Below are 10,115 nucleotides of genomic sequence, written 5' to 3' on the forward strand. Positions count from 1 at the left end.
GAGAAACAGTCTTGTTGTAATTGAATTTTTTACATAATATGTGACAGCCCTCAAATCCGGGGGTCTGGATTTGGTGCCACTAAAAGAAAAACAATTTAAAACCTGTATTTTCGAAAGAAATTAAAACAAGTATTTCAAAACCTGAATATATAAAAAAAATGATTTAAATTAAAACTCAATTTCACCCCCTTTAAAATAGGATCGCAAACAGGTTATAGTATTGAAATCAGAAAACAAAACTACAGATCTTATTACAGCTTGAACTATATTATCAACTAGACCTCGATATGAAGGATAACCAATATCCAATTTAACAAATCTATTCTTTTACAACTAAACCAAATTTAGTCAACTCCAATTACCACTAGTCCCACAGACACGATCTTGATTACTCTTCCTGACCATCAGGTTGAAACTTAATCACTTGCAATCCTCGCCTAGCCTTACTCTTACGCTTAGCATAAATAGGCGAACCATCTTTAACATTATCTGAAAGGGGTTAGAAGAAATAGCAAGAATGAGCAAAAGAATGCTCAGCAAGTATAATAGTTAAAAAGAAACAGGAGTTAATGCAGAGAAAGTAATTGAACTGGAAGTATACAAAACAACATGCTTTTAACTTGAAACCAAAACAATTCAAAAGTATATATAAATTTCCAAAGCATTCAGATATATTGGACGTTAATAGTCACCGTAGATGATCAGTCTACAGTAACCCGGACAATGGTTACGCATTGCCCTAAAATAAAATGTTCCGGAACTGAAGACTAGCTAGGTCTCCATATAACGCTGGGCCAAGGGCCTCTTATGCAAACAAAACAATAGGCTGGGCATAGACCTCTTACGCAAAGCTGGGCATCGGCCTCTTACGCAAACAAAACAATAGTCCAATGATTATATCTGAATTTTTCTTTTACTTCCCAGTTCCAAAAATTTCAATGTAATTTAAGTGTCTCATTTGGAAGGATAATAAGTACTATTCCCATAAAGCATTCATTAATCGTTCCAATTCAAGTTTTAGGAAAGACTTTTTCCCAAGGTACAAGTGTTAAATAAAAGCAGTATTCATAGAGAAAGATGGGTTAGATATACTTGCTTTTAAATAAAGAAGTAGCATAGGAATACTTGCAGTAATTTCAAGTTAAGAATAGAATTACTCGCAAGAAAGCTTGAGAGAAATTAATCTATCAATATCATGATTGAACAAAATATCTCACTTGAACAATAAGTGAAGAGTTATAGTACTTGCCTCAGTTCTGCTGATTTTCACACCAATTAATTTCTACCGGACTATCTCACAGCACAGCTTCGTCTTAAGGAACTATTCCTGATTAAATTCACAAAGCTATTCAACTACTTCTGAATGTCCTTGATATACAAGTCTCGGTTGATTCTCCACGAGTAACACGGTACTTCGGTTGTCGATGCCGACGGAGTTAACTAATATCGAATAACGTATAAAATCCGTAATTAGCTACCCTTCGTAAATCCATATACATACCACATAGTCAGATAAACACATAGCACATAGTTGAACAATTAACTTTTATAGCTATTAAAAGTCAATATTGATAAGTTAACAAATAACATGTTTCAATCAACCATGTTACCTTATTCTTAACTATTTAATATCCTTCAACAAGTAAAACATATATAATTTCTATCGAAAATTCGGCAGCATCTCCTCTATGTATCGGACTATCCACCTGTTTCCCTATACTATGCAACAAGTAATCAACTCAATCCACTCAATAAACCAATCATATAACATCAACCATTACTCATTGACTGGATTTAAATAATTAGCAAACTCTGAAATCATATGCTAAATCATAAGCCAATAATTCAACTTTTTAACCAAATATTTCTCAAAGATCTTTATAAATATATTCCAGAGGTCGCGGAAATTTCAACCCAACTCATAGATTTAAACTTGCAAAAACAATTCTCTTTGTAACAGCAAAACAGAATTTTCACAAGTATGTGCTACCGACATTCAAACATTTTTAATAAATCAAAAATACAAGTTTTTCACTTGAAATTTTTATGAGACCTCCCTAAACTCGCTGACTAACTACAAAATAAGTTTTGACTTGAAAATCAAAGTTTAAGTAATTAAACTATAATTTAGAAAGTCGAAAAGTGAAGCAGTTTTGTACTCTGCGCATACCATAATAAAACTATCATATCTCCTAGCTCGCTAATCGAATCGATTCGATTCTTTCGCGCACATAAAGTAGACTCTGAGAAGATCATGAATCTCTGAAAGTCTGATTTTAAAAATGATCTTAAGCTGTTCGAAAAAGAGCTCCAAACAGAGGCAGCGCTGCTGCGAAAACTTGACTTCAAATGACTCGATAATTTATAAACAATTTCATATTAATCACAACTCTTACTAATTTATTCAATTCAATATAACACACATAACATAACAATTTCTTCCCAACAATTACAAATTTAGAGTGTAATTAAACCCCTAATTCATATGAACCCATGTACACAATTAATTCCCAATCGAGTAAACATTATCCCAATTAGTCTATAATCACGTAGTTAATTAAATCAAACTCTAAATCAAAGCAATTCTCAACTAATGCAAAGCAAGTGTATATACACATATATATACATTTATACAACTGATTGGTCTCAAAATTGGCTAACTTAATCAATTCAAATCGTAGCGAACACAGCACAACATATATACACATACATATATAAACTGATTTTATAAAGAAGAATGGATTTATACCCACTGATTTATAACTGGTGCAGGGCTATGGTGGTCGCCGGAAGAGGAAGAAATAGGCGGTGTTGGTTCTGGCCGGAAAAGGAAGCGGCGGCAGAGAATCCCGATGGAATATGGCGACCGTACGTACAGAGGCGAGAGATGGAGGGAAGTGTGCAGGGAGATGGTAGCGAGAGACCGAAGGAATGGCGTGAGATTGGGGAGATATTTGCGAGAGAAAGTAGTCCCCCGAATACTGTGATTTAACGAGAGAGATGAGGTTTCACAGGGAATAAAAGGAAAAGGGTTTACAGGGGTGTATACGTGGCTGAAGGAAGAGAAGTGTGGAGACACGCGGATAAATTTTAAGCTGCCAACTATTTTATTAAACTGAGTAAGCAATTAACTTCTACCCGCTTTCAACTAATTTACGTAGATTACTTGCAATAAAATTTCTCCCGACAACTACCAAAATATTTTTATAAACCCCGGAATATTATAAAACTAATCAAATAAAAGTTTCCGGATTTATAGAGCATTTTCGGAATTTATACAAAATTTAGAAGTTAGCTGCGTTCAGAAACTAATTAAAAATCATGTCCTTATAGAAATAAGATTTTTAATATTTTACAAACTCCTAAAAATATTTGTGATCACTATCGAGCAATTAAAATAATTTTTGAAATTATCTTTGTATTTTTACAAAAATAAATATCCATTTAAGAGGATAATAAATTTTAATAAAACTGTATAATAATATCAAAAGCAGGAATAAATGCACGCACAAACATAATCGTATACAAATAGATCAATTAAATCTCGTAACAGATAATTGCACGATCAACAGATATTTTCCCACCACGATGACCAGGAAAATATTTAAACAAATATACATTTTTTTTATTTTTACCACACTGAAATAAAATATTAAATTTTATTCCTCCTTTTTATAAAAACCATTAATAAAATATTTTGAAAAATCCGGGTTGTCACAATCTACCCCCCTTAAAAGGATTCCGTCCTCGGAATCAGCGAAAAGAAAACTAGAGCGTACGATCTCTTTAATCCATAATACTTCTTTATGAGGTGATATCCTCTTGATTGTTGTCGTATATTCGCATCATCATTCGCTTTTGCTCATGGTACTTCCTACTATAAAGGCTTAATTTTACTTGGCAACTCAGTTGGCATACATTCAACTATTAGAGATTTCAAGAAAATGAAAGATTAGATCTATTGGAACAAATATTACGTGATTGGAAACAAAAGAATAACTGAGAGATCAATATGATCTAAAGAACTTGGTGTTGCGTGTCTAAATTAAGACACTACTAAAGGTAGTTAACCTTCTTGTAATGTACAACACACACAAGTGATGGCGTCCCATCCAACTCCTATCACACAGACTGGTAGTCCTTGTGTCCCCTATAGGTAGGGTTGTTCATCTCAGTTAGAGTAGAATGATATAATAGATATTCAAAATCAATTAAGAATGATTAACTTTTGATGAATGAATCTTTGATGCGCACCTTGGGTTAAAAATTGAATAAGTTCCAAAGGTGCTAGTTTCAATGAAAAGATTAGTTAGAAATGATAAAATAGACACAAGTAACATTTTATAACTCAAGAGATAGAAATGTAGTCTTTATCAAACGTCTCTAGGAAAAGATGTCAAGACAATTCATTGATGAAGAAGGTAATCAATATAATCAACAAAAAGGAAGGTATTGCCAAGATTCTTCTCGATCTGCTGCTCTAATGGATCATTATTCAATTCTATAATCAATATTATCATTAACTTATAATAGTCTTTGAAGATTCCATAACATATATTGTCGTCAATAAGATGTCATATCCAGCTTCAAACAATCAACATCACAAAGCGTTGACATCTTATCTCACTCATAGATACTATATCGAGTAATCCAAGACAAACTTTACTTAGCTCTATCGTTCGCTACTTAACAATATACCACGCTTAAAACTCGGACCAAGTAACACCCCTATTCTTTTACCAATTCCATATATCTCTGATAAGAATCAAAAGGTAACTCCCCAAATACTATTCAAAAATTGGCAGATACTACAAAGATTACTCTAGACTATGTGAGAACCTTTACTGGTCCAACCTCAATTAGATCCCATTATAAAGCTAACCTAATAGGTCTATCTTTCACCCTTCAAATGATTTAGACTCTAAATCAAATAACAAGCTAAATACTGAAGGAAATCTTATCCACCAACTATGGGTTTCAATCAAACTGGTGTTAAAAAATTTTAATCCATATATAAACACTTAAAGTTACTCTTCAAATTCCGGCAAAAAAAAAGTTACTCTTCAAATTTATCTCAATCTTGGTGATGAGGACTATGAAATAGTTAGTGATTTTTTTAGACTCAACAGGAGAATCTATTTGTTTGCTAATATTGGTACTAACTAGGCATGTTCTTCCTTCCCTAAGATATAAACTTACTAGTTCTGGGGCAAGAGAACTATTATACACACCATGAAATACTCAAAGTCAATACTATTCGGAATCATGTTTCTATTGACACATACTATTCCAAATAGCTGTAGACTACCTCTATGTGAGTTTACACTTAGCGCACCTCTTTATTAAACCTGATATTACCACTATTATTCTGATTTCAATAACTTATAACCTGCAGCTCTGATACCAGCTGTGACAGCCCTCAAATCCGGGGGTCTGGATTTGGTGCCACTAAAAGAAAAACAATTTAAAACCTGTATTTTCGAAAGAAATTAAAACAAGTATTTCAAAACCTGAATATATAAAAAAAATGATTTAAATTAAAACTCAATTTCACCCCCTTTAAAATAGGATCGCAAACAGGTTATAGTATTGAAATCAGAAAACAAAACTACAGATCTTATTACAGCTTGAACTATATTATCAACTAGACCTCGATATGAAGGATAACCAATATCCAATTTAACAAATCTATTCTTTTACAACTAAACCAAATTTAGTCAACTCCAATTACCACTAGTCCCACAGACACGATCTTGATTACTCTTCCTGACCATCAGGTTGAAACTTAATCACTTGCAATCCTCGCCTAGCCTTACTCTTACGCTTAGCATAAATAGGCGAACCATCTTTAACATTATCTGAAAGGGGTTAGAAGAAATAGCAAGAATGAGCAAAAGAATGCTCAGCAAGTATAATAGTTAAAAAGAAACAGGAGTTAATGCAGAGAAAGTAATTGAACTGGAAGTATACAAAACAACATGCTTTTAACTTGAAACCAAAACAATTCAAAAGTATATATAAATTTCCAAAGCATTCAGATATATTGGACGTTAATAGTCACCGTAGATGATCAGTCTACAGTAACCCGGACAATGGTTACGCATTGCCCTAAAATAAAATGTTCCGGAACTGAAGACTAGCTAGGTCTCCATATAACGCTGGGCCAAGGGCCTCTTATGCAAACAAAACAATAGGCTGGGCATAGACCTCTTACGCAAAGCTGGGCATCGGCCTCTTACGCAAACAAAACAATAGTCCAATGATTATATCTGAATTTTTCTTTTACTTCCCAGTTCCAAAAATTTCAATGTAATTTAAGTGTCTCATTTGGAAGGATAATAAGTACTATTCCCATAAAGCATTCATTAATCGTTCCAATTCAAGTTTTAGGAAAGACTTTTTCCCAAGGTACAAGTGTTAAATAAAAGCAGTATTCATAGAGAAAGATGGGTTAGATATACTTGCTTTTAAATAAAGAAGTAGCATAGGAATACTTGCAGTAATTTCAAGTTAAGAATAGAATTACTCGCAAGAAAGCTTGAGAGAAATTAATCTATCAATATCATGATTGAACAAAATATCTCACTTGAACAATAAGTGAAGAGTTATAGTACTTGCCTCAGTTCTGCTGATTTTCACACCAATTAATTTCTACCGGACTATCTCACAGCACAGCTTCGTCTTAAGGAACTATTCCTGATTAAATTCACAAAGCTATTCAACTACTTCTGAATGTCCTTGATATACAAGTCTCGGTTGATTCTCCACGAGTAACACGGTACTTCGGTTGTCGATGCCGACGGAGTTAACTAATATCGAATAACGTATAAAATCCGTAATTAGCTACCCTTCGTAAATCCATATACATACCACATAGTCAGATAAACACATAGCACATAGTTGAACAATTAACTTTTATAGCTATTAAAAGTCAATATTGATAAGTTAACAAATAACATGTTTCAATCAACCATGTTACCTTATTCTTAACTATTTAATATCCTTCAACAAGTAAAACATATATAATTTCTATCGAAAATTCGGCAGCATCTCCTCTATGTATCGGACTATCCACCTGTTTCCCTATACTATGCAACAAGTAATCAACTCAATCCACTCAATAAACCAATCATATAACATCAACCATTACTCATTGACTGGATTTAAATAATTAGCAAACTCTGAAATCATATGCTAAATCATAAGCCAATAATTCAACTTTTTAACCAAATATTTCTCAAAGATCTTTATAAATATATTCCAGAGGTCGCGGAAATTTCAACCCAACTCATAGATTTAAACTTGCAAAAACAATTCTCTTTGTAACAGCAAAACAGAATTTTCACAAGTATGTGCTACCGACATTCAAACATTTTTAATAAATCAAAAATACAAGTTTTTCACTTGAAATTTTTATGAGACCTCCCTAAACTCGCTGACTAACTACAAAATAAGTTTTGACTTGAAAATCAAAGTTTAAGTAATTAAACTATAATTTAGAAAGTCGAAAAGTGAAGCAGTTTTGTACTCTGCGCATACCATAATAAAACTATCATATCTCCTAGCTCGCTAATCGAATCGATTCGATTCTTTCGCGCACATAAAGTAGACTCTGAGAAGATCATGAATCTCTGAAAGTCTGATTTTAAAAATGATCTTAAGCTGTTCGAAAAAGAGCTCCAAACAGAGGCAGCGCTGCTGCGAAAACTTGACTTCAAATGACTCGATAATTTATAAACAATTTCATATTAATCACAACTCTTACTAATTTATTCAATTCAATATAACACACATAACATAACAATTTCTTCCCAACAATTACAAATTTAGAGTGTAATTAAACCCCTAATTCATATGAACCCATGTACACAATTAATTCCCAATCGAGTAAACATTATCCCAATTAGTCTATAATCACGTAGTTAATTAAATCAAACTCTAAATCAAAGCAATTCTCAACTAATGCAAAGCAAGTGTATATACACATATATATACATTTATACAACTGATTGGTCTCAAAATTGGCTAACTTAATCAATTCAAATCGTAGCGAACACAGCACAACATATATACACATACATATATAAACTGATTTTATAAAGAAGAATGGATTTATACCCACTGATTTATAACTGGTGCAGGGCTATGGTGGTCGCCGGAAGAGGAAGAAATAGGCGGTGTTGGTTCTGGCCGGAAAAGGAAGCGGCGGCAGAGAATCCCGATGGAATATGGCGACCGTACGTACAGAGGCGAGAGATGGAGGGAAGTGTGCAGGGAGATGGTAGCGAGAGACCGAAGGAATGGCGTGAGATTGGGGAGATATTTGCGAGAGAAAGTAGTCCCCCGAATACTGTGATTTAACGAGAGAGATGAGGTTTCACAGGGAATAAAAGGAAAAGGGTTTACAGGGGTGTATACGTGGCTGAAGGAAGAGAAGTGTGGAGACACGCGGATAAATTTTAAGCTGCCAACTATTTTATTAAACTGAGTAAGCAATTAACTTCTACCCGCTTTCAACTAATTTACGTAGATTACTTGCAATAAAATTTCTCCCGACAACTACCAAAATATTTTTATAAACCCCGGAATATTATAAAACTAATCAAATAAAAGTTTCCGGATTTATAGAGCATTTTCGGAATTTATACAAAATTTAGAAGTTAGCTGCGTTCAGAAACTAATTAAAAATCATGTCCTTATAGAAATAAGATTTTTAATATTTTACAAACTCCTAAAAATATTTGTGATCACTATCGAGCAATTAAAATAATTTTTGAAATTATCTTTGTATTTTTACAAAAATAAATATCCATTTAAGAGGATAATAAATTTTAATAAAACTGTATAATAATATCAAAAGCAGGAATAAATGCACGCACAAACATAATCGTATACAAATAGATCAATTAAATCTCGTAACAGATAATTGCACGATCAACAGATATTTTCCCACCACGATGACCAGGAAAATATTTAAACAAATATACATTTTTTTTATTTTTACCACACTGAAATAAAATATTAAATTTTATTCCTCCTTTTTATAAAAACCATTAATAAAATATTTTGAAAAATCCGGGTTGTCACATAATACTTATAATTCGTATTTATAGTAATTCGTATTTATAGTACATTTCAAATAATTATAACTAATAATATCTGTATATTTGGCCATCCTATAATTTCAGAAACTATTGTCTGCTTGTCACCAACCTAAAACATGATTTTATTCGGAGACTCGTCAAGTACTTTTTTAAATCTCAATCCCGCGTAAATTTTATTTTAATATATAATAGCATTTTATATAATAAATAAAAATTGACTCTTAATAATTTAATGTATATTTATCTTCAAAAAGACTCTTTATATCCGCACTTTAAACATATTTTATTATTAAATTAATTTTATTAAATAAGAGTATAATATAAAAATGGACGGAAAATGAATGCTTACATTACTTTATAATAAAACTAAGGGAAAACGCGATGTGATAGAATTCTTTTTTTGTCAGATAAATATTTAAGATGTGCTCTATTTAAAATTATAAAATTTAAATACATAAAACTAATCAGAAGGTTAAGATTAAGATCAAAAAATATATCATCATGTGATTCCAATATTGTCTAAATGCACCGACTTGTTCCAACAAAAGAAAGAACTGCAGTAATACAAAGTAGAACAGTAAAATGCAATTTCTTTCGACACGAAAGGAAGAAGAATTAAAAAAGAGTTTGGCAGCAGGGAAGAATACATCTACACATTTCAGTGATGAAGCCGTTTTCTTTTAACCAGTCTACCATTCTCTGGTAAGAATTTTTTTCCATTCCTCACATTTTACTCTATGAATATGATACACAAACAATTTGCATTTTATCATCAAATTCATCCTATGATAATCATGCTATCAAGCATATCACCTTTATATTTCAACCAGCTCACCGCAGTTCAAAAGGCAGGGGTGAGAGGAAGAAGAAATATAGGCTGAAGCCTTTTCGACATTTGACATTTCTTTGATATGCAAATTCTCGATGACATTAAAATGGTCTCTGGTATTTTAGGAGACATTTGACAGAGCTGTTCCTCATATTCTAATTTTATTGTCAACTTTGATCCAG

General features: G+C 32.4%; 1 long non-coding RNA gene across 3 annotated transcripts; it reads right to left on the reverse strand.

Moving 5' to 3' along the window:
* Positions 1–146: 146 nt before the first annotated feature.
* On the reverse strand, positions 147–8,653 carry LOC135152082 (uncharacterized). Of its 3 annotated transcripts, none has more exons than XR_010291253.1 (5): positions 8,119–8,653; positions 6,619–6,809; positions 2,754–5,858; positions 1,250–1,440; positions 147–489 (listed from the first exon to the last, which is right to left on the reverse strand). It is a non-coding gene; the product is annotated as an uncharacterized LOC135152082 (long non-coding RNA). The 3 variants fall into 3 exon arrangements; XR_010291252.1 differs by having other exon boundaries at positions 2,750–5,858; positions 8,123–8,650; XR_010291251.1 differs by having other exon boundaries at positions 2,750–5,858; positions 8,119–8,648.
* Positions 8,654–10,115: the final 1,462 nt, after the last annotated feature.

The sequence above is a fragment of the Daucus carota genome, chromosome 4 (assembly GCF_001625215.2).
Source record: "Daucus carota subsp. sativus chromosome 4, DH1 v3.0, whole genome shotgun sequence".
Taxonomy (NCBI): Eukaryota; Viridiplantae; Streptophyta; class Magnoliopsida; order Apiales; family Apiaceae; genus Daucus; species Daucus carota.